Raw genomic sequence first — 27,108 nt, 5'->3', positions numbered from 1 at the left:
CTACACCTTGTCACATGATCGGGGATGGTGGGTGACGTCATCGGGCGGCGCTCCGGCACTAAGAGGCCACAACAGTGTGACCATGTGACCGGGCGCGCCCGGTGACGTCACCCACGAGGCCTGGACGCCGGCCGGCTTGTACTCCGGATCCATCCGCCATGTGGTAACACATCCTGTTTGGGGGCGGGACTGAACGAGGGCGGCACTATGTTTTTACCAAGCATCAGAGGACAGAGGGCTGGGTGGTATCGATTCAACAGCTTAGGCACGCCCACAGTGGGCGGGAGCGGTCCGCAGGTCCACGCCTAATCTTAGGTATGGATGGGGAGGGGCGGGGCGATATTCGATCGCTTGCTCCACCTCCCAATAGGCGGGCTATTTAAACCATGCAGGCTCTACTACTCAGTGACCTCACATACAGGACTAGTGAGGCACCACTGACTGTGAGTTTCCTGGGATAATAGGGGGCTTCTTTTCTCCCCCCACAACTACAGAAGGTTAGTCTCTGGCCTTATCTGGCTTCTAATTTTTGACTACCATTTATGTCTTAAACAGTGTGGATGCGGGCCATGGCTAGAGTGATGGTGGACACATGATTATCTTTACAGACGGTTTGGGTCATTCCTGGCTGTACCTGGACATGCAAGTAGTATCTTGTTACCTGTTTGCCATGCGATCACGCATGTCATTATACATGTGTGACTTTCTATAGGAGGTTATCACGTTGATTACCTATGTGGGAATCCCTATGTTGACTGATCGCCGGTATATATATATATATGTGGATATATTGCCACACTGGCGATTTACTACTTTCCTTTAGTGGAATCAAAATGTGGAAATCCCTATGCTGACTTACCGCCGGTATACATATGTATGTGGATATACCACCACACCGGCGATTTACTGTTTTAGTGCTACTGCTCTCCTTTAGCATAATCAAAAGGCCCCCTATAGTGGTCCCTGCTATCCATCATTTCAAGCTATTAAGTGAATGAACATAATGCGACCAGTATATTATCTGGTCTACCGGTGTCATCATGATTGAGGACCTTGCCACTTGGCAGGTTACCTCTTTTTGATGTCTGATTAAAGCATTGTATTCTGATATACGTCCCCTGAGGAACCCGACAATCAATCAGGGTGAAACGCGTTGGGACACTGGCATCTGATTGCATACTATATGTAGTGCTTCTGGTGCCGTACATGTATATATATCTTTAATTATACATTGATATGTACAAATGTTAACGGCGTATCTTGGTGTACTGACGTCACACTGTGTATCTGGAGTGTGGGGTCTGTACAGTAATTGATGATACACATTCATAGATAGCCATATCTTTGGTTGTTTATATATTCCTTATGATCTATTTATTAGTGGCAGCACTTCCACCCACACCACTGAGTATCCAGTGGGGTGGCTGGTTTGTTTGCTTTCTGTACTGATATCTATACTTTGTTTTTGTTTTGTGTACCTAGAGCAGGCCCGGATTAGGGACCCACTAGGTTCATAGGGCCTTACCAGGGTCACTAGGAGGTTCCAGAATACGGGATCGTCCTTATCAGGGCGGCTATTCCGTTCTTAGGCAGGGCTATCTAGCCCAGGGCCAGAAATAGGGACAGATTAGTCTTCATCTCTGTCCCCCTAGTCCAACCTGACCCGCACCTCTGGACAATTACAAGTATCACTGTTCGTGTCATCAAGGATATATTTTCTTTTTTTTTGTTCCTTTTCTATGTATGTCTGTGGGAGTTTTGTTATTTTATGTTATAAATTAGATTAAAGGCTACGTTTTAACAGGTTGTTCTCTGTGATTACATACATTCTATTGGAAAGAAATCCAATGGAAGACTATTATAAAGAATTGACCAAAATGTGTGAAAGGGCATATCACAGTGGAATACTAAATAAATCCGAATTCGACTTTATTCTTGGAACTCCATGTAGGCTTCCAGTCTTTTATTGTGTACCAAAGGTCCACAAGGATCCCCTAAATCCTCCAGGTAGACCTATAGTTTTGGGCATAGGGTCTGTTACTTCGAATCTGTCTCAATATTTGGACAGTTTCTTATAACCCTATGTTGAAAATACTCCATCACATTTAAGGGACACCACAGCAGTAGTTAACCTACTGGAGAATACAGTAAGTCAGTCACATTGGATTCTAGCAACCCTTGATGTGAGTGCATTGTATACAAGTATCAATCATAAACAGGGAATACAAGCAGTGGCGAAAACTCTTAAACAAGAAAAGAAGCTCAGCCATGAGCAGATACAGTTCATACTGGATGGTATCGATTTTGTACTCCATAATTATTTTTATTTTAATTCCAATTATTATTTACAGATAAAGGGTACCGCCATGGGCACCAGGTTCGCCCCCAGTTATGCCAACCTATTCATGGCGGCATGGGAACAAGCTGGGGACGAGTCTGGTGCTCTGGCGAAGATACATAGACGATGTTCTACTGATATGGGGCGGATCCCATCAATCATTGATGTAATAAATACCAACCAGTATAATCTGAAATTTACCCCTAACATTAATCTGCGGATGGTTGAGTTTCTAGATCTAACAATAGAAATGAAGGCTGGAGCATTTATATGTAGCACTTCTCAAAAGGAAGTAGCCAAGAATAGCTTTATTCTAAACGCAAGCTGCTAAATGTCCCAAAAAGTCAATTCCGACGATTAAAAAAGGAATTGCACTCAAGATGAGCAGTTTGAAAAAGGAGCAGAGCAATTAAAGAGCCAATTCTTGGAAAAACAATATCCACTTGAGACATTAAATAAATCACTTAATGAAGTAAAAAAATTTAGATAGAACTTTATTCTTTAATCCAAAACCAAAAAGTGAAAAACAGACCAAGTCAGAGTATTGTAAATTGGTATTACCGTTTAATACTAGTTACAAAAAAGTATCAAGTATTATTCACAAACATTGGCATTTGCTGCAGGAAGACAAAATATTGGGACCTATAATCCCTATCCAGCCCCCAATAGTGTATACTAAAGCACCCAATCTGGGCCTACAGGTAGCTCCAACAGTTAGGAATCTGAATATTAATTAAAAAAACTATGTCAAATAATTGGTTGACAGTTAGTGGTTTTTACAGATGGGGCAGAAGTCATAACTGCAAACTAATTTTCAAAAGAAAACGAACATACCGTAGTTAAATCAACCGCGAATAACTATCAATGGGAAATAAAAGAATTACTTACATTCAACAGTAAATCGGTTATCTATCTGGTAGAGTGCCCGTGTCAACGTCAATATATAGGCAGAAACAGGGATCGCAGAACATCTCGACAACATCAAAAAAGGATACGAAAAACATACTTTATCCAATCATTTTAGGACACACCATGCCAGTAGCCCAAACAGCCTAAAATATGTAGCACTTGAAAAGTTGGAGGGGGTGATTTCAGAACTATACATTTTTGGGTTCCTTTGAAGAGAGTGAGAGCACAGTTTGCAAGAGGCGTCGGTGCCATACTGTTAGTTGATGCACCAACGTGTCCTTGCGACTTTGCCCTTGTCCATGCAATTTTTACTTAGCTTTTTTTTTTAAAAATGTGGGGTTCTTTCTTTTGCCGTTGTTGTATTTTTGCTTTTTTGGATTGTTTACTAGTGTATTACAGTTGTGTTCAAAATAATAGCAGTGTGTTTAAAAAAGTGAATAAAGCTCAAAATCCTTCTAATAGCTTCTATTTCCACACACACAAACGCATTGGGAACACTACACATTCTATTCCAAATCAAAACATGAAGAAAAATATATCAAATTTGTGTTGTTTCTCTAAACAAATTGAAGAAAAGTGAATATTAGACTGTTCAAAATAATAGCAGTGTTTGCATTCTTCTTTACAAACTCAAACATTTACTATATAAACTGAGAAATGTTAGAAGATTTTGCTTTCCTCTGAATCCCGTCACTAATATTTAGTTGTATAACCGCTGTTTCTGAGAACTGCTGGACGTCTGTGCTGCTCGGAGTCACCACCTTCTGTCCCTGTGACCAGGTATTCCAGCCCAGGAGGATCGGACGACATTCCACAGTTCTTCTCTATTTCTTGGTTTTGCCTCAGAAACTAAATTTTTGATGTCACCCCACAAGTTTTCTATTGGATTACGATCCGGGGATTGGGCCGGCCGCTCCATAACGTCAATCTTGTTGGTCTGGAACCAAGATGTTGCCCGTTTACTGGTGTGTTTGGGGTCGTTGTCTTGTTGGAACACCCATTTCAAGGGCATTTCCTCTTCAGCATAAGGCAGCATGACCTCTTCAAGTATTCTGATGGATTCAAACTGATCCATGATCCCTGGTATGTGATATATAGGCCCAACATCGTAGTATGAGAAAGATCCCCATATTATGATGCTTGCCCACCATGCTTCACTGTCTACACAGTGCACTGTGGCTGAATTCAGTGTTTGGGGGTCGTCTGACAAACTGTCTCCGGCCACTAGACCCAAAAAGAACAATCTTACTTACATCAGTCCGCAGAATGTCTCTTTAGGCCGTCAATGTGCTCTTTGGCAAATTGTAACCTCTTCAGCACGTCTTTTTCTCAGCAGTGGGACTTTGCGGGGGCTTCTTGCAGATAGCTTGGCTTCACATAGGCGTCTTCTAATTGTAACAGGACTCACAGGTAACTTTACACCTTCTTTCATCTTCCTGGAGCTGATTATTGGCTGAGTCCTTGCAATTTCGGCTATTCTTCTATCCATTCGAATGGTAGTTTTTCACTTTCTTCCACGTCTTTCAGGTTTTGGTTGCCATTTTAAAGCATTTGCGATCATTTTAGCTGAGCAGCCTTCTTTATATGTTTACCCTCTCCAATCAACTTTGTAATCAAGGTACGCTGTTCTTCTGAACAATGTCTGGAACGACCCATTTTCCTCAGAATTTCAGAGAGAAATGCACTGCAACCAGCATGTACAACATGTGCTGCCTTCCTTCCTTAACCACCTCCAGACCGCCTAACGCAGGATCGCGTTCCGGAGGTGGCAGCGCTGCGCAGAGTCACGCATATACGCGTCATCTCGCGAGACGCGAGATTTCCTGTGAACGCGCGCACACAGGCGCGCGCGTTCACAGGATCGGAAGGTAAGCAAGTGGATCTCCAGCCTGCCAGCGGCGATCGTTCGCTGGCAGGCTGGAGATGTGATTTTTTTAACCCCTAACAGGTATATTAGACGCTGTTTTGATAACAGCATCTAATATACCTGCTACCTGGTCCTCTGGTGGTCCCTTTTGTTTGGATCGACCACCAGAGGACACAGGTAGCTCAGTAAAGTAGCACCAAACACCACTACACTACACTACACCCCCCCCGTCACTTATTAACCCCTTATGAACCCCTGATCACCCCTGATCACCCCATATAGACTCCCTGATCACCCCCTGTCATTGATCACCCCCCTGTAAGGCTCCATTCAGATGTCCGTATGATTTTTACGGATCCACTGATACATGGATCAGATCCGCAAAACGCATACGGACGTCTGAATGGAGCCTTACAGGGGGGTGATCAATGACGGGGGTGATCACCCCATATAGACTCCCTGATCACCCCCCTGTCATTGATCACCCCCCTGTCATTGATCACCCCCCTGTAAGGCTGCATTCAGATGTCCGAATGTTTTTTACGGATCCACGGATACATGGATCGGATCCGCAAAACAGGGGGGTGATCACCCCATATAGACTCCCTGATCACCCCCCTGTCATTGATCACCCCCTTGTAAGGCTCCATTCAGACGTCCGTATGATTTTTACGGATCCACTGATCCGCAAAACACATACGGACATCTGAATGGAGCCTTACAGGGGGGTGATCACCCCATATAGACTCCCTGATCACCCCCCTGTCATTGATCACCCCCTTGTCATTGATCACCCCCCTGTAAGGATGCATTCAGATGTCCGTATGATTTTTACGGATCCAGTGATACATGGATCGGATTCGCAAAACACATACGGACATCTGAATGGAGCCTTATAGGGGGGTGATCAATGACAGGGGGGTGATCACCCCATATAGACTCCCTGATCACCCCCCTGTCATTGATCACCCCCCTGTCAGGCTGCATTCAGATGTCCGTATGATTTTTACGGATTCACTGATACATGGATCGGATCCGCAAAACACATACGGACATCTGAATGGAGCCTTATAGGGGGGTGATCAATGACAGGGGGGTGATCACCCCATATAGACTCCCTGATCACCCCCCTGTCATTGATCACCCGCCTGTAAGGCTGCATTCAGATGTCCGTATGATTTTTACGGATCCACTGATGCATTGATCGGATCCGCAAAACACATACGGACATCTGAATGGAGCCTTACAGGGGGGTGATCACCCCATATAGACTCCCTGATCACCCCCCTGTCATTGATCACCCCCCTGTCATTGATCACCCCCCTGTAAGGCTCCATTCAGACATTTTTTTGGCCCAAGTTAGCGGAAATTATTATTTTTTTTCTTACAAAGTCTCATATTCCACTAACTTGTGTCAAAAAATAAAATCTCACATGAACTCACCATACCCCAAAATAAATATCTTGGTCAAATGCCAACTTTGTATAAAAAAAATGGGAAAAGTTGTCTTTTGCCAAGATATTTCTCTCACCCAGCATGGGTATATGTAAAATGACACCCCAAAACACATTGCCCAACTTCTCCTGAGTACGGAGATACCACATGTGTGACACTTTTTTGCAGCCTAGGTAGGCAAAGGGGCCCATATTCCAAAGAGCACCTTTCGGATTTTACCGGCCATTTTTTACAGATTTTGATTTCAAACTACTTACCACACATTTGGGCCCCTAGAATGCCAGGGCAGTATAACTACCCCACAAGTGACCCCATTTTGGAAAGAAGACACCCCAAGGTATTCGCTGATGGGCATAGTGAGTTCATAGAAGTTTTTATTTTTTGTCACAAGTTAGTGGAATATGAGACTTTGTAAGAAAAAACAAAAACCATCATTTTCCGCTAACTTGTGACAAAAAATAAAAAGTTCTCTGAACTCACTATGCCCATCAACGAATACCTTAGGGTGTCTACTTTCCGAAATGGGGTCATGTGTGGGGTGTTTGTACTGTCTGGCCATTGTAGAACCTCAGGAAACATGACAGGTGCTCAGAAAGTCAGAGCTGCTTCAAAAAGCGGAAATTCACATTTTTGTACCATAGTTTGTAAACTCTATAACTTTTACCCAAACCATTTTTTTTTTTACCCAAACATTTTCTTTTTTTATCAAAGACATGTAGAACAATAAATTTAGAGAAAAATTTATATATGGATGTCGTTTTTTTTAAAAAATTTTACAACTGAAAGTGAAAAATGTCATTTTTTTGCAAAAAAATCGTTAAATTTAGATTAATAACAAAAAAAGTAAAAATGTCAGCAGCAATGAAATACCACCAAATGAAAGCTCTATTAGTGAGAAGAAAAGGAGGTAAAATTCATTTGGGTGGTAAGTTGTGTGACCGAGCAATAAACGGTGAAAGTAGGGTAGGTCAGAAGTGTAAAAAGTGGCCTGGTCATTAAGGGTGTTTAAGCTAGGGGGGCTGAAGTGGTTAAATAAGGGCAGTAATTGCCACCTGTTTTTCAAAGAATGAATGACCTCACTCATTGAACTCCACACTGCTAGTATTTTGAACATGCCCCTTTCAATTAGTGATTCAATTCCACAGAATCAGCAGCATGCATGTCATGACTGTTGGGTCTGTTGGGTTTCTATTACTCTACTATACCTGCTAGTAAATTATTTGCCATGTAGAAATATCATTTCTACCAAAAACAGTGATTGATCAGGTTAGTGATGTCTGACTGCTATTATTCTGAACACAACTGTATGTTTGCATTCCATTCAGAATCATATAAACAGTTAAGAAATTACAAGTGGTACATAAAAACGCATTGTGTAAATGATGCCACGTTATCATGGACACTAATGGCATGCATAAACTGTGGAGCCTCGGATTGCTTTGTGACAAATGGGACGTGAAAACGCAACATGTAAATCATGTTTTATTTTACATCAGCAAATCAGGTCGATCCGGACCACAGATTATTAGAACATTGAATGATCTTTTACCATCTAGGATAAGAAGATCCAGCCCAGAGTTTGGATTTCACATGAATCAGTTTAAATATGAGGTCCCAATATCCATTTCAGATTTTATACCACTGAGGAAGGGAGATACGCGTTCCGAAACGCGTCTGGTGGCAGTTGTGTGCAGACAGTGTGGACGGTGGTTTATTGCTGATACAGCGAAGTAAATTTAATAGCTGAAGTCGGCGTCCCGGCGATCTCAAAGCGCAAGCGCCGGCAAAACCATAGCGGAGAACGGCACGACAGAGACCCATACCAAGAGGCTGTATTAAATATCAGCTTGAGAAGCTTCACAAGGTCGTGAGTTATACAGAATATCAGCTACATTCAGGTGTGGATGTCAATGAGTGTCTTCTGAATATAACTGACTAATTTGGATTTCCTTGCTATTTGCAAACATGGATTCAATGAGCGCATATTAGTGCGTATACATACAACTGGGAGTCAACTGCAAGCGCTTTACATATGTACCCTACAAATGTGAATCCACTGCAAGCGGGTATATTTATCCAAATAGACAGGTGAACATAGTGGAGATATCTCAGCCTATCTACATCAAGAGAGACATAGAAATCGATATCACCGGACCACAGGTAACCGCACATGAAAACCGCATTTGTCTTATTTGTACTTGTATATGTTTTGACCGATTTTATTTTTATATATGCGTGAGCTCCGCGTTTAATTGGGATCAGCGTCTATCAATATAATACAAGGACCTCTATTATATTATATTTGGGGATTATTATTACATGTCATATTTTATTAAAGTGTCTATATACTGTATATATGTGTGCGCAGCACTAGTGAAGTAGAAGAACCTGCAAACTACCGAGAGACAGCCATATTTATTTAAAACTAAAAGTGGCCCCGTTTTGTAGTTGGGGCAGGGCCAGCAATACCATATTGCAGTACATTATACCACCACAACAGAGCCAAGTACCACAGTCCATCACAAAGTACATCCCCAAAAACTTCCACTGGCTGCCCTGAGGAGGGTTCAGTAAGTCACAGGGGCCTGATGGGATACACCCAAAGCTATTAAAAGAGCTCAGCGGTGAACTAGCAAAACCATTAACAGATTTATTTAACCAATCACTGGTAACAGGAGTCGTCCCAGAAGATTGGAAATTAGCAAATGTTGTGCCCATTCACAAGAAAGGTAGTAGGGAGGAATCGGGCAACTATAGGCCAGTAAGCCTGACATCAATAGTGGGGAAATTAATGGAAACCATATTTAAGGAGAGGATTGTGGAACATCTAAAATCCCATGGATTGGAAGATGAAAAACAGCATGGGTTTACTTCAGGGAGATCATGTCAAACAAATCTTATAGATTTTTTTGATTGGGTGACTAAAATAATAGATGGCGGAGGTGCAGTAGACATCGCTTATCTAGACTTTAGTAAGGCTTTTGATACTGTCCCACATAGAAGGCTTATCAATAAAGTGCAGTCTTTGGGCTTGGACTCCCATATTGTTGAATGTATTAGGCAGTGGCTGAGGGACAGGCAACAGAGGGTTGTAGTCAATGGAGTATATTCAGACCAAGGTCTTGTTACCAGTGGGGTACCTCAGGGATCTGTTCTGGGACCCATATTGTTTAATATCTTTATCAGCGAAATTGCAGAAGGCCTCGATGGTAAGGTGTGTCTTTTTGCTGATGACACAAAGATTTGTTACAGGGTTGATGTTCCTGGAGGGAAACACCAAATGGAAAAGGATTTAGGAAAACTAGAGGAATGGTCAAAAATCTGGCAACTAAAATTTAATGTTGATAAGTGCAAGATAATGCACCTGGGGCGTAAAAACCCAAGAGCAGAATATACCATCAGTGATACAGTCCTAACCTCAGTATCTGAGGAAAGGGATTTAGGGGTCATTATTTCAGAAGACTTAAAGGTAGGTAGACAATGTCATAGAGCAGCAGGAAATGCTAGCAGAATGCTTGGGTGTATAGGGAGAGGCATTACTAGTACAAAGAGGGAGGTGCTCATGCCGCTCTACAGAGCACTAGTAAGACCTCATTTGGAGTATTGTGCGCAGTACTGGAGGCCATATCTCCAGAAGGATATTGATACTTTGGAGAGAGTTCAGAGAAGAGCTACTAAACTGGTACATGGATTGCAGGATAAAACTTACCAGGAAAGATTAAAGGACCTTAACATGTATAGCTTGGAAGAAAGACGAGACAGAGGGGATATGAGAGAAACTGCTAAATACATAAAGGGAATCAGCAAGGTAAAAGAGGAGAGAATATTTAAAAGAAGAAAAACTGCTACAAGAGGACACAGTTTTAAATTAGAGGGGCAAAGGTTTAAAAGTAATATCAGGAAGTATTACTTTACTGAGAGAGTAGTGGATGCATGGAATAGCCTTCCTGCAGAAGTGGTAGCTGCAAATACAGTGAAGGAGTTTAAGCATGCATGGGATAGGCATAAGGCTATCCTTCATATAAGATAGGGCCAGGGGCTATCCATAGTACTCAGTATATTGGGCAGACTAGATGGGCCAAATGGTTCTTATCTGCTGACATATTCTATGTTTCTATGTTTAGGAGGACCCCTGGGCATCAGCCCACCAGGAAATTTCCCTGTAAGGTCTATGGCCAATCCGCCCCTGTCTGTGGTGATGTCACTGAGGTGGAAGGTCCTGGCAGGGCTGCACCTAGATATCGATGGTTGCAGATTTCAGTGGAGATCACACCCTGCCACAAAAACCCTTAATAAGCACAGTTTGGTGCACCGAAGGCAGGCTCTAGCACTTTAGAGCAACCTTTGCCCCCCCTGTGTCGATGAAGCTCCTTCTCTCCTTATAGGACTGTCAGGGCTTGGCGTCAGAATCCTGCACTTGACTGGGCCTGATAACTTCAGCCTGCGCCGTGCGCCACAATTGTGAACGTGTACAGAACCCTTACTGCGCATGTTAAGAAATTGTAGCTTATCTCCTCATCCGTGGCTCGTGTCAAGGACACATGACTGCTCTACTGCTTAGGCCACACCTATAGCCCCACCTATTTTCCAGAAAAAGCAAAATCGGGCTTTCAATTTTTTTTGGGACTTTTTGGCACCACTGGACTGGCACATTGGGCTTCATAAATGTCCTCCGTAGAGTAAATTTCTGTATGACAGACTGCCTCTCCGGGCTACACTACTCTCCGTTCTAGAATGGACATTAACAGGGAAAAATGGATATGTGTGAACAGAGTCTACATATATTTTATAACTTCTCAGCTGATTTCACCTCCACCCCTTAATGACACCAGGCGACCATCTTAGTGACGTAGCCCAGATTACTTCATGGTCATCGCCATTCATCTTCCCGAATTGGTTTCTAAGTCACGTCTGCTCCTGTAGGGGGTGCTCTGTGACTATATCATAATACAGTGGACCCACAGGTGCCAATGGGTTGTCTTGCTGGGAATGTACTCTACTTGAACTGGCTTTACATCGCCCCTGTATCGTGGAGGACCCCTAGAGACTATTACAAGAACTCCATTGGGTTGCAAGGACTGTGCCTCTGTGTGAATGACTGCAACCATCAAGCTGAAGAAGGCCGGTGCCCCGAAGAAGGCCAGTGACCAGCTCTGAAGTGAAATACCTGTCTGGGCGGTGATTCAAAGACAGCCACAAGATACAAGTTGGCCCACAATGGAGACTGGCAAAGCGTGGATCGCTACATCTGGAGAGCTGCAGTGGACCAAGCGAGAAATTAATCTGGTAAGATATCTCCAGTCTGCCCATGGCATGCCACAGAGCAGGATCCATCATCTGGCAGAATTGGCCTTACATTGCTCCTGTGTCAGCAAGGTCCCTTTAGGGACGAATACAAGAACTACATTGGGTTGCAAGGACTGTGCTTCTGCATAAATGACTACAACTGTCAAGCTAAAGAAGATGGCCAGTGCCCTGAAGAAGGACGGTGACCAGCCCTGAAGCAAAATAACTGGGTGATGATTCAAAGATGGCCACAAGAGACAAGTTGGTCCACAATGGAGACTGGCAAAGCGTGGATCGTAAAACTGGAGTTGCAGTGGATCAGGCGAGAAATAAAACTGGTAAGATATCTCCAGTCTGCCCATGGGATGCCACGGAGCAGGATCCACCATCTGGCAGAACTGGCCTTACATTGCTCCTGTATGAATAAGGTCTGTCTAGGGACTCATACAAGAACTACATTGGGTTGCAAGGATAGTGCCTCTGTGTGAATGACTGCAACCGCAAAGCTGAGTGCCCATTGTCTCCGTAACCATGAAGTGTAAGTGCCCTCTGTCTATGAATAGGGATGAGTGGACCCGTGGATGTTTGGGTTCGCCGGGTTCAGCCGAACTTCGGGTCAAAGTTCAGGTTCGGGACCCGAACTTGACCCGAACTTAAACCTGAACCCAAACCCCATTGAAGTCAATGGGGACCTGAACTTTGGTGCACTAAAATGGCTGTAAAATAGTCATAGTACGGGCTAGTGGGCTGCAAAAGGAAGCAAAATGGGGGTAAGAGCAGTACAATTTCCCTGCAAACAAATCTGGATAGGGAAATGACTTAAAAAAACATAGAGTATAAAAAAAAAAATAATAATAATCTTGAACTAGGAGGTGAAGGTCAAAGTGGAGTAGGAGGCGGAGGAGGCGGTAGACGTGGCAGTGTAGGTGGAAGCGGCGGTGGAGGAGATAGCCAAGACATTTATTTTTTAAAAATTTGAAAAGGCCCCAAAACATTGGGAAATGGAAAAGAGAACGCAAAGAGAAATTGCTCTGCAGTATAACAATGGCTGGTTAGTGCCGGTATACATGTCTATTCTGCACAAGGTACAGACAAGTCCTGAGGGATCCATGCCTGGTTCATTTTAATGAACGTGAGCTTGTCCACGTTGGCTGTGGACAGGCGGCTGCGCTTGTCTGTGATGACGCCCCCTGCCGTGCTAAACACACGTTCAGACAATACACTGGCTGCAGGGCTGGCCAGCACCTCCAAGGCGTAAAGGGCAAGCTCAGGCCATGTGCCCAATTTGGAGACCCAGAAGTTGAAGGGGGCAGACCCGTCATTCAGTACGTGTAGGTGTGTGCACACATACTGCTCCACCATGTTGGTGAAATGCTGCCTCCTGCTAAGACGTTCCATATCAGATGGTGGTGCTGGTTGTTGTGGCGTGCTGACAAAGCTTTTCCACATTTCGGCCAAGCTAACCCTGCCTTCTGAGGTGCTGGCGGTGCCCCAACTGTGTTGGTGACTTCTTCCTCGTTCTCTGCCTTCGCCTTGTGCTTCCACTGTGCCCCCGCTGTCAGGTGGGAATGCCACCAGCAGCGCGTCTACCAGCGTGTGCTTCTACTCGCGCATCTTACTATCACGCTCCAGTGATGGAATTAAGGATGGTACGTTGTCCTTGTAACGGGGATCCAGCAGCGCGTCCTGCTGTGTGGTGGGCAGCGTCAGCCAGGTCTGTGCTGAGCCCCTTCACTGTGTCGTAGCCCCGCCTCCCATCTGGTAATGTCAGTAGCTCCGCCCCCTGTTGGTAGCCCCGCCCACATGTGATCCTCTCCTAGCGCTTCTGGAGCTTAATGTGTGAGGCCTGCAGCAACATAGGAGGAAGTGAGTGAGGAGCAGAGGCTGACCCAGTGACCACTGTCTCTGCCAGACACTGAACTTGACTTGGCATGTTGTTGTTTTTTACCCTACCCATCCCACCTGTCCCCCTCTGGCCCTCCTGTGACTGTCCCTTACCCACATACTGTGAGGCTACATTAACAATGTATTTTGCGGTCCACGGATCGGCAAGATGCGTATGCCGTCCATGTGCGATCTGTATATTTTTGCAAACCCATTAACTTAAATGGGTCTGCAGTCCGCATTTTGTAGAGAAATATAGGACATGTCACATTTTCCATCTTGTGCAGAACGGACATACTGATGCAGAAAGCACATGGAAGTCATTTGCTTTCCGCATCCGTATGTCTGTTCCGCAAAGGATAGAAAATGTGACATGTCCTATACTGGTCCGCAACATGCAGGCTAGTTAATAGGTCTGCAAAAAAATGCAGATGGCACATGGGCGTCATCCGTAATTTGCAGATCATAAAATACATATGGTCCGTGTCTTGTAAATGGGTTAAAAGTGTTGCCCAGACCGGCGTTTTTAGAGACCGGTCTTAATAACCCCTAAACTGGAAGTGGTTCTGCTCATGTTATGAAGAGGCGCCGGCCTCTCCATAACTTCAGCGCATCCAGCGCCAGTGTAAATGCATATCATCCAGACTGAATCCTGACCCCTTCATTTCAATAGGTCTGTGTGAGGAGGCATATGTCTGGCAATAACTACTGTGAGGGGCACAAATCTGGACATAACTACTGTGAGGGGGCGCATATCTGGACATAACTACTTGTGTGGGTGGGGCACATATCTGGCCATAACTACTGTGAGGGGCACATTTCTGGACATAACTACTGTGAGGAGGGGGGATAATATCTGGGCATAACTACTGTTAGGGGGCACATAATCTGGCATAACTACTGTGAGGAGGCACATATCTGGATATAACTACTGTGAGGGGGGCACATATCTGGACATAACTGCTGTGAAGGGGTGACAATATCTGGGCATAGCTACTGTAAAGGCGGCACATATCTAGCCATAACTACTGTGAGGGGGCACCTATCTGGCCATAACTACTGTGAGGGGGGCACATATCTGGACATAACTACTGTGAGGGGCACATTTCTGGCCATAACTACTGTGAGGGGGGGGAATAATATCTGGGCATAGCTACTGTGAAGGGGACACATAATCTGGCATAACTACTGTGAGGGGGCACATATCTGGACATAACTACTGTGAGGGGGCACATATCTGGACATAACTACTGTGAGGGGCACATATCTGGACATAACTACTGTGAAGGGGGGACAATATCTGGGCATAGCTACTGTAAAGGAGGCACATATCTGGCCATAAATACTGTGAGGGGGCACATATCTGGCCATAACTACTGTGAGGGGGCACATATCTGCCATAACTACTGTGAGGGGGCGCATATCTGGCCATAACTACTGTGAGGGGGCATATATCTGGCCATAACTACTGTGAGGGGCACATATCTGACCATAACTACTGTGAGGGGCACATATCTGGCCATAACTACTGTGAGGGGCACATAATCTGGCATAACTACTGTGAGGGGGGCACATATCTGCCATAACTACTGTGAAGTTGGCACATATCTGGGCATAAATACTGTGAGGGGGCACATAATGTGTCACAATTACTTTGAGGGGGCACATATCTGGCCATAACTACTGTTAGGGGGCACATAATCTGGCATAACTACTGTGAGGGGGCACATATCTGGCATAACTACTGTGAAGGACACATAATCTAGCATAACTACTGTGATGGGCAAATAATCTGGCATAACTACTGTGGTGGGCACGTATCTGGGCATAACTACTGTGGGGGGCACATATCTGGGCATAATTACTGTGAGGGGGCAGATATCTGGCATAACTACTGCGGGGGTACATATCTGTCCATAGCTACTGTGGAGGGGGCACAATGTGGATATTACTACTGTGTGCTGGCACAAAGGGGCAAAAATAACTATGTAGGAGCATTAAGAGGACATTAATACGCACCACAGTATCTGAAGGGTTTCCCCTATCTTTGAGCGACTGATCACCCCTTCCTCTCCCTGTAGGATTGGGGGAAGATGACAAATTGGGGTCCCTTCTGCTGCCACACCTTATTGTATTAATCTTTACCTATGGCCTATGTTTATTTCTATATGTGTGGTTGGGGGGCCCAGGCACATTCTTTGCACAGGGGCCCTCTGCTGCCAGTGTCCGCCCCTGGTGGGAGGTGTATTGTCTGTGTCCTCTGTATCCCCCCAGCCACGCACCAGTGATGGCCATGAGCTGCTTTGGGTGCCACCCTGCTGTGAACACGGTTCCTCCTCTTCCTCATCCTGCAGAACTGTGCCCTTGCTGGACAGTTGTGTACCTGGCCTCTGTTGGTGCAGGAACCCACCGTCCGAGCCACTTGTGAATGACTGGCCTGATAACAGTGGAAGTGATCCCTCTTCCTCCTCCTCCTCCTGTGCCACATCCTCTTCCATCATCGCCAGAAGCGTTTTTTCAAGGAGACATAGAAGTGGGACAGTAACGCTGAGAACGGCATTATTGCCACTGGCCATGTTGGTGGAGTACTCGAAACAGCGCAACACGGCACACACGTCCCGGATGGAGGCCTACTCGGTGGTGAAGTGGGTCTGATCCGCAGAGTGACTCACCCGTGCGTGCTGCAGCTGAAACTCCACTATGGCCTGCTGCTGCTCACACAGTCTGGCCAGCATGTGCAAGGTGGAGTTCCACCTGGTGGGCACGTCGCATATGAGGCGGTGAGAACGCCGAAAGCGCGCACAGACGGCCCACACTTTATGCAGCAGCTCTGACATATCGGGGTAATTTTTAAGGAATTTCTGCACCACCAAATTCAGCACATGCGCCAGGCAAGGGATGTGCATCAAACCGGCTAGTCCCAGAGCTGCTTCGAGATTTCGCCCATTATCGCACACCGCCAGGCCGGGCTTGAGGCTGACTGGCACCAACCACTCATCGGTCTGTTGTTCAAGGTCCGTCCACAGCTCCTGCCCGGTGTGGGGTTTGTCCCCCAAACACATCAGTTTCAGAACGGCCTGCTGTCGTTTACCACTGGCTGTGCTGAAGTTGGTAGTGAAGGTGTTACGCTGACCGGATGAGGAGCTGGTAGAGGATGAGGAAGCAGAGTAGGAGGAGGAAGCAACAGGAGGCAAACTGAAGCGCCCTGCAATCCTTGGTGGTGGAAGGACGTGCGCCAAACTGCTATCCGCCTCAGGCACAGCCGCCACTGCATTTACCCAGTGTGCTGTTATGGAGATATAACGCCCCTGACCGTGCTTACTGGTCCACGTATCTGTAGTCAGGTGCACCTTGCCACAGATGACGTTGCACAGTGCACAAATGATTTTGTCCCCTACTTGGTTGTGCAGGGAAGGGATGGCTCTACTGGAAAAGTAGTGGCGGCTGGGCACGACGTACTGTGGGACAGCCACCGCCATAAGGCCTTTAAAACTCTCCGTCTCCACCAGATGGAATGACAGCTTTTCAAAGGGCCAGGGATCGCGGGTGGGTAGGGGGGTACTTCCTCTTTCGCTCCAGTGTTTGGAAGATAGACAGCTGAACGCTTCCGTGGGACATTGTGGAGATGCTTGGTGAACAAGGTGTTGGTGTTGCTGGCAGATCCTCTGTTTGCGGGGTGGCAGGTGGCACTGTCACTCCAGAGGTGGATGAAGAGGCCAAGACTGCAGCAGAAGAGGAAGCAGGAGGAGCCAGATACTTTTCTTGGTTTTTGAGGTGTCTACTCCACTGCAGCTCGTGCTTTGCACTCAGATGCCTGGTCATGCAGGTTGTGCTCAGGTTGAGAACATTTATGCCTCGCTTCAGGCTCTGGTTGCACAGCGTGCAAACCACTCGTGTCTTGTCGTCAGCACATTGTCTAAAGAACTTCCACGCCAGGGAACTCCTTGGAGCTGGTTTTGGTGTGCTCGGTCCCTGGATACGGTGAGCAGTAGCAGGCATACTGTCTAGGGGACAGCCACTCTACTTTTGCACCCTGCTCCCTCTTCTGCTGTGCTGGTGGCTCTGTGCGACCACCGCCTCTTCCTCCGAACTGTGCACGTCACTCACATGACCTTGATTCCATGTTGGGTCGAGGACCTCATCGTCCTCCACATCATCTTCCACCCAGTCTTCACCCCTGCCCTCCTTGTCGGTCTGCACACTTTTGAAAGCCCCAGCAGTTGGCACCTGTGTTTCGGCATCATCCGAGACGTGCTGCGGTGGTCCTTCCATGTACTCACCTTGAAACATAAGTGCTTGGGCATCGGTGCACTCAATCTCTTCCACTTCTGGGGCAGGGCTAGGTGGATGGCCCTGGGAAACCCTGCTAACAGAGTCATCAAAAAGCAGAAGAGACTGCTGCATGACTTGGGGCTCACCAGGGCCACGTCCCTTATTTGATGCTCTCCTCATTCTTTGAGGTCACCCACCGAACCAACAGACAGATTAACTATAATAATTTTCCTGTCACGTATGTGCGATGGGCCGAACATGGGGCAAGGGGTCCCTTTAAGATGGTAAAAGTGTTAAAAGTTTGCATTGCAGCAACAAGGGCACAGGGCCCCCTTTTTAGTGATATGGTGGTACTCATAGTAGGAATGCCAGAGTGGTGTAAGGGTAGCCTAGAATGTCCCTTTAAGTGTGGCTGTGCACGTGTCACGGTGCTCCTACCTGGATACACTGGAACTGCAGGCGTGGTCATCCGTTGCATAAAAGGGATAGTTGGTAAAGGGAACGAAGAAAGAAATGGAGACCAGACTTTGTATAACATTGAACAGCAGCTTTACTTACATAAACAGTCATCGGTAAGCAATCTTCCAGCTTTATCTTGGTTACCAGCAAGTTTTTGGCAGGCAAACACAATCGGCACTGCTACATGTGCTACTCTCTAGCTCTGCTGTGCTGACAGGATTAAATAGAAACTTTTCCTTTCTGTTGTACTCAACTTTCTGTAGTCTCACTCTGTCTTTATCTGTATCTTTATCTTTGTGTTTATCTGTATCCAGGGAACCTTTCCTCCTGACTTCTGAGGCTCTTTGCTCTTGTTCCAGCAGAGCTGATGGTGCTCTGCTGGCTTTGGCAGGGCCCGTCCAGCAGGGACGAGGGCCTGCTGCACACCCTTCCTTGGCAGGGGTTAGGCTCAAGTAAGGTGTAAAAGGTGGTAAGGCACCTCTGGGGCATTACATATGCAGTGCAGGTGTACCTCACACCAAAAATGGGTAAATGTCACCCACCGATCTAACAGACAGATTAACTATTATATTTTTGTGTCAGTGGTGCAAAGCTGGTGTATTGCACCCACAAAACTTCACTATAGGTCACCCACAGAACAAATAGCCAGATGAGATTCCTAACACTGTCCCTCACTTCAGCTGCTTCCTGTCCCTGCACTACTCCGAGCTGATGGGCGGGGCTACACCTGGTCCAGCTTGTATAGAGGCTGGGTCACATGATGCACCGGCCAATCGCAGCCATGCCATTAGTAGGCATGGCTGTGATGGCTTCTAAGCGCCCACAGCTTAAAAGCTCGTTGATTGGCTGACCTGCAGCCTTTCAACAAGCTTTATTAAATGCCTGAACACCGAACTCGAACCCAAACTTTTGCTGCAAAGTTCGGGTTCGGGTCCGAGTCCCTGAACTCGCAAAGTTCGGTACGGACCCGAGCTTTGCAGTTCGGGTTCGCTCAACACTATCTGTGAGGGACTGTAACCATAATGCATCTGCGAGGGTGCCAACGATGTAATGTTACATGGGCCCCTGGATGGATGAGGGACTTGTTAATATAGTCAATGGGAAATCCAACGCCTTCTATTCTCGAATAAACAGAGGAAAATTCCTGGAAAGGAAAACAAAAGCTAAAACCTTGCGGAATATTCTCACTTCTCTTACACTGATGTTGGGATTTTCCGCTGGAAACATTATCTCCACCAGTCAAGTTCTTCTTCGCCCTAAGCCCATAACCATTTCCTCGCCTGATCTGTATAAGCTTCAAAATATGCCGGACTTGGACCTATGTGGCGCTCACTCCCGGACGCCTCCTGCACTGAGCCCCGGATATCGGATAGCTCTCTCCTTTGTGTCTCATTTATCTCAGGAACCATTCATATGTCGAAATCTTTTCCATCCTTCAGATAATCGATTGGCTGCTGTCGGCGCGGCACATTAGGCGTGAATGATGTCGCTTTCTAGGAAGTGAGATTCAAGCTTTTCTCTAATTAATAAGCCTCAAGCTTCGGAGACAAAACGAGGGAACCGGACAAGTCAAGTCCATGTGGTCCCCAAATCAGGCCCCCCCATCTATCAGCCCCAACTGATGGGGGTCTTGCTGTAGATGGCGGCATTCTTCCATTGAAATAAATGGACAAACACTGATCTGCATGAGCCCAGTTAAGACTGGATTATAGCATGGATAAACTGGGCAACAGACCTGGGGAGGCCATTATTGAGGGGTCTCCAGCCCCCGCCACATACAGTCACACAAAATAACGTATGGACATACTTACAAAATCGAAGTTTGTGGAGGTATTATTAATCAGGCACTCTATAGCTGAATTATTTCATTACATTATTTCAGCAGTATTATTTGAGCACTATATGGCAGTATTATGAAGACACCATGGGGCAGCATTATACAAGCCCTGTAGAGTACTGGTATTTGGCAATATAGGGTGGTATTATTCACTGGGAACTATATAGCCGTATTATTTCAGTACTAAATAGTTATTTGAGCAAAATATACAGCAGCATTATGTAGGCACCATATGGCAGCATTATAGAGACATTGTACATTACTATAAGGCCTCATGCACACGACCGTGCCATTTTTGCGGTCCGCAAACCGCGGATCCGCAAAAAACGGAAGCCACTCGTGTGATTTCCGCAATTTGCGGAACGGAACGGGCGGCCCATTGTAGAAATGCCTATTCTTGTCCGCAAAATGGACAAGAATAGGACATGTTATATATTTTTTTTTTTGCGGGGCCACGGAACGGAGCAATGGATGCGGACAGCACGCAGAGTGCTGTTCGCATCTTTTGCGGCCCCATTGAAGTGAATGAGTCCGCACCCGAGCCGCCAAAACTGCGGCTCGGATGCGGACCCGAACAACGGTCGTGTGCATGAGGCCTAAGGCTACTTTCACACTAGCGTTTTTTGGCGGATCCATCATGGATCTGCAAAAAACGCTTCCGTTACAATAATACAACCGCATGCATCCGTCATGAACGGATCCGTTTGTATTATCTGTGACATAGCCAAGACGGATCCGTCCCCATTGACTTACATTGTGTGTCACGACGGATCCGTTTTACTCCGCTTCGTCAGGCGGACAGCAAAACGCTGCAGGCGGCCTCCAGGGCGGAATGGAGGCGAAACGGAGCCAAACTGATGCATTCTGAGCGGATCCTTTTCCATTCAGAATGCATTGGGGCAAAACTGATCCGTTTTGGACCGTTTGTGACGGATGACGGATCTCACAAACGGAACGCCAAAACGCCAGTGTGAGAGCAGCCTCAGCTGGCAATTTACGTTGGCATTATTAATTAGGGACATTATAGTTATATATTGTTGTAGTACCATATAGCAGTGCTATTTGAGCACTATATGGCACCATTCTGCAGCATTATATACAGTACGTAGGTCGTGTACACTACTGTTATTCAGCAATATATGGCAGTATTGTTAATAAGCTACATTATTTCAGTACTATATAGTTATTTAACCACTATATGGCACTATCATGTAGATACCATATGGCAACATTATATAGGCACTGTTATTACAGCATAGGAACTGTGACTTGGGCTACTTTCACACTAGCATTAGAAGAATCCGGCAGGCAGTTCCTTTGCCAGAACTGCCTGCCGGATCCGGAAATCCGTATGCAAACAGATATCATTTTTTTTACGGATCCGCGAATCCGTTAAAATTATGCATTGCGGTATTAATTTGCATGCAGTATTTAATTATTTTCACAGCTAGGAAGAACTGCGCATGCGCAGATCAGAAAACAGGATCCGGTGATGCAGCAATTTCCGGACTACTTGGTACCGGATCCGGCATTAATGCATCCAGTGAACTCTGGCTGTTCTCTGTTGGAAACGTTCGCCTAATGTCTATGGCCAGGTAAGGGGAAAGGACAGTCACCCAAAAAATGTTTGCCCAGGTGCCTCAGCCTTGTCTATACACAACCCTGTTTCTGTTGAATGAGAAGACATGATTGCATCCCAACATTGCTCACCATTACTGATGGAATTCTCCTCGTTTCCCCCCCCCCCCCCAGACACTATCTGCAATCGCCGGAAAATTCTTTAGAACAACGTATGAAATCTACGGGACTTCCTCTCCAAATTTTGGGCTTCGCCATGAAATAAAAGAAAGTTGTAAAAACATAAACACATCAGATAATGAGGTTTGCGATTACAAAGCAAGATGTGGAAGTGCAAAGTTGTCAAGAGCCAAGAGATCATCACAGTCACTGTGCAAGAAAAGTCGAAATTTGGCTCCTTCCATAGCGCCTGAATACAACGTGCTTTTAATTTCACTCCTTGACAAGAAGCGAAAAAAAACTGGAGATCACAAAAAGATGTTTTGTTTTTGCTCGCTGTGCTCATGGATATTACGTATTTCAGCAACAGCAGCTGGGAAGCGGCTGCTGCTGCGGCTATGGCGGCTTCCAAGTCTATCAGCTTGTCCACCTGCATTCAATCTGCTCTTGGTGTTGACTTGCGGATACACTTGGGGGTTTCGAGCAGAGTCTTGAGCCAGGAGGCTTCATCTGCTCAAATGCTCAGGATTCTCAGTTCAGTAGCCTATGTCTTGTAGGAACAATACAAAACATCTAAAAGTACACAATTCACCTTGTGGGCTTGGCTAGTAAAAATATAATAAACTGGAACGCAGGATCATTGGACGCAATGGGTAAACATTCCGTATCGTGGTGCTCCGAGATTTGGAGAGTGAATTGTTTTGTAGTCTGGACAATCAAGATTTCTTGTAGCTCTAGGAATAGTCTAGGTGTTTAGCCCAGCTTCAGTTAGGTATAAAACATACCTACAGTTTTTTGTTTTTTTTACCATAGATCCATCTTGTTAATAATATGTCTCCACTTATCAAATGTCTCTTTTCTGCCTATATTTTGCTATTGCACTCTGTAAGTTCTCAGAATCTCTGCACTCACTGAAAAAACAGATTAACGAGTCAAAATGAACAATACAAAAGTTTGATAAAAGGAAATATGTCACGGATGATGTTGCAGATAGCTGGAAGTTATGGATAAACATCCGACTGGCTTGATCCCAAACTAAGGAGCATATAGGTGACCCGTATAAAACCCTAAGAGCTCACCCTGACTGCTAAGTACATACAAGGGTCTCAGAGGTAGACGATTGCATGCCCTCGTACCTAGACTGTGTGACACCTGAAAACCCTATAATAGTGAGGGGACACGAACACCGTCACCCTGCACTTAATACGGAGGGAGTCAGGGTCACCTAGAATCAAGTCAGAAAGGAAACGCAATACATGAAAGGACTTATCTGAACAAGCAGCAGCAGAAGTCTCCAGCAGTGAACACTTCAATCCAGGAAGTAGTATAAACCGCAAAGTGAGGCAGTATGGGAGGGATTATAAAGGAAAGAGGATTAGTCTAAATAGGTGACACCTGGGAGAAGGAAATGAGATGAGAAAGTGAAACTAAAACAAAGAACATCATGCAAGAGGTAGAGAAGGACGTCTGTCAGATCTTCTCACAGAAGTGGCGGTGACAAAATAACAACGAACGTTATGGGTTTAACTAGTACTAAATAATACAATAAACATGGCAACCTACTGGAACGCGTGATCATTCGACGCAACGGATAATCGTTCTGTATCATGTTGCTCAGAAGTTTGGAGAATGGATTGTTTTGTAGATCAGCCAAGCAACATTTCTTGGAGTTCAGAGGGCCAAGATTTTCAGCCCAGTTTCAATTGGATATAAAAAAAATACCTACAGTTATTTTATTTTTTTACCATAGATTCATAGTCAATGTAAAGTTAATAAACTTTAGAGCAAATCTTGCTAAAGAATAATATCTTTATATAATAATATTATGTAATAATAATACTTTCCACTTTCTCCTCTGCCTCTATCTTGATATTGTAGCTGCTCATAATCTATGCAATCACTGAAAAGCCAGGATACAAAAACTTTAATAACAACGGAAAAAAATTGCAATAGACTGGAAGGTGTAGTCATTAGATGCAACGGATAAGCATTCTGCACTGCGGAGCTCAGAAGATTGAAGAATGGATTGTTTTGTAGATCAGCCAAGCAGCATTTCTCGGGAGCTCGAAGGGACAGGAGTTTCAGTCTGATGTACACCATATCAATGCTTTAGTCAAGGCAAAGATATTATGTTTTTAAGTAAAGCATATGTTTTTTTCCTGTATATTTTTCACTCTCTGCAGTTGTCCAGATTCTCTGAAATCACTGCAAAAAAAGAGCAACTATGAATGTCTTGAGGAATTATGTTAAATAGAGCAAAACGGCTATTATAGGGCAGAGGAGAGGAGAGAGCAGGCTGTATGGAGACATTAATATTTAGTACCTCTCCTTCTGCACAGACCATATCATAAGAATTCATTTAGCTTTCCCAAAACCTTGACGTTCCAGAGAAACTTTTATGTTTCAATTTGGCCGTATTGTTCCAAGAAGGGGGAAGGGGGGGGGATCTCCCATTTAACAAATAAAGAGACAGCACAGTGGGGCAGAGAAGATGAAGAAGGAGGATAATATGATCCTGGGCAGTGCCCGTAATGCTTTGCAGTCAGCCGGAGCCAATCAGGAGGAGCGACATTGACAGGAACCAAGTCAGAGCAGTGTAGTCTAGTATATACACTGTGACTTGCTTTTGCTGCCAGGTTTATTGCATAGCAGCTGAGAGTAGAGATGGCCTTGCGGTTCGCCCGGCGGTTGTTTCGCGGCGAGCTTTGCTCGTTGCCGATGTCCGCCGGCGCCATATTCTTTTACATTGTGAAGAACTTTGACCAATGACACATCCGTCAGGTGGGACAGGACAGCCAATTGAGATGTTTCAGCACATGGACATACCCCCTACCCTATAAATAAACCCGATCTGGCCGCCATTTTACATTCAGTATTTTCCCAGTGTAGGGAGAGGTTGCTGTGTGGAGCAGGGACAGGCTGTTAGGGACACCAAACGCTAGCTAATAGGGCCACAAAAGTCTTTTTAAGGACTGGTATAGGTTTGATATCGATAGGTGTGATATACTTATAATATACTTTCTATGTTAGACAGTATATTATAGTGCATTTGTACAGGGAGTGCAGAATTATTAGGCCAGTTGTATTTTTGAGGATTAATTTTATTATTGAACAACAACCATGTTCTCAATGAACCCAAAAAACTCATTAATATCAAAGCTGAATATTTTTGGAAGTAGTCTTTAGTTTGTTTTTAGTTTTTGCTATTTTAGGGGGATATCTGTGTGTGCAGGTGACTATTACTGTGCATAATTATTAGGCAACTTAACAAAAAACAAATATATACCCATTTCAATTATTTATTTTTACCAGTGAAACCAATATAACATCTCAACATTCACAAATATACATTTCTGACATTCAAAAACAAAACAAAAACAAATCAGTGACCAATATAGCCACCTTTCTTTGCAAGGACACTCAAAAGCCTGCCATCCATGGATTCTGTCAGTGTTTTGATCTGTTCACCATCAACATTGCGTGCAGCAGCAACCACAGCCTCCCAGACACTGTTCAGAGAGGTGTACTGTTTTCCCTCCTTGTAAATCTTACATTTGATGATGGACCACAGGTTCTCAATGGGGTTCAGATCAGGTGAACAAGGAGGCCATGTCATTAGATTTTCTTCTTTTATACCCTTTCTTGCCAGCCACGCTGTGGAGTACTTGGACGCGTGTGATGGAGCATTGTCCTGCATGAAAATCATGTTTTTCTTGAAGGATGCAGACTTCTTCCTGTACCACTGCTTGAAGAAGGTGTCTTCCAGAAACTGGCAGTAGGACTGGGAGTTGAGCTTGACTCCATCCTCAACCCGAAAAGGCCCCACAAGCTCATCTTTGATGATACCAGCCCAAACCAGTACTCCACCTCCACCTTGCTGGCGTCTGAGTCGGACTGGAGCTCTCTGCCCTTTACCAATCCAGCCACGGGCCCATCCATCTGGCCCATCAAGACTCACTCTCATTTCATCAGTCCATAAAACCTTAGAAAAATCAGTCTTGAGATATTTCTTGGCCCAGTCTTGACGTTTCAGCTTGTGTGTCTTGTTCAGTGGTGGTCGTCTTTCAGCCTTTCTTACCTTGGCCATGTCTCTGAGTATTGCACACCTTGTGCTTTTGGGCACTCCAGTGATGTTGCAGCTCTGAAATATGGCCAAACTGGTGGCAAGTGGCATCTTGGCAGCTGCACGCTTGACTTTTCTCAGTTCATGGGCAGTTATTTTGCGCCTTGGTTTTTCCACACGCTTCTTGCGACCCTGTTGACTATTTTGAATGAAACGCTTGATTGTTCCATGATCACGCTTCAGAAGCTTTGCAATTTTAAGAGTGCTGCATCCCTCTGCAAGATATCTCACTATTTTTGACTTTTCTGAGCCTGTCAAGTCCTTCTTTTGACCCATTTTGCCAAAGGAAAGGAAGTTGCCTAATAATTATGCACACCTGATATAGGGTGTTGATGTCATTAGACCACACCCCTTCTCATTACAGAGATGCACATCACCTAATATGCTTAATTGGTAGTAGGCTTTCGAGCCTATACAGCTTGGAGTAAGACAACATGCATAAAGAGGATGATGTGGTCAAAATACTCATTTGCCTAATAATTCTGCACGCAGTGTATTGTGCAGCAGTTGTGTGCGGTTCTGCTGCGATACCGCAGGTATATAGAGGGACAAGCGTTATTGGAACAAATCATTGCAACTCGTGTGATCTACCAGTTGCCTCCACAAAATACTGATTGAAGCGGGGTGTGATATACCTGCTTCCACAAATACTGCTCTTCTATAGGGACTTTTGTCACAGGGTCATTTTGGAAATGACAGGCAGAGGAAGAGGCAGGCCATTCCACAGGGGTGGTAGGGGTCGGGCAGGTGCACCAGGCCGGAGCCTAAGTGGGAAGGTGCACAAGGTGCGTGCGATTACATCAAAGGACGCACCAGAGTTGGTTAAGTGGCTCACTCAGTCTTCCGCTTTTGCACCCTCCTCATCCTCTCTATCTGCACCCTCTTCACTCTCTGCTGTGTGCACCCCCAAAATCACCATCATATCCCCTCCGCTCGAGTCA

This window comes from Bufo bufo, chromosome 3 (assembly GCF_905171765.1).
Source record: "Bufo bufo chromosome 3, aBufBuf1.1, whole genome shotgun sequence".
In the NCBI taxonomy this organism is placed as follows: domain Eukaryota; kingdom Metazoa; phylum Chordata; class Amphibia; order Anura; family Bufonidae; genus Bufo; species Bufo bufo.
This window is presented reverse-complemented; position numbering follows the sequence as displayed.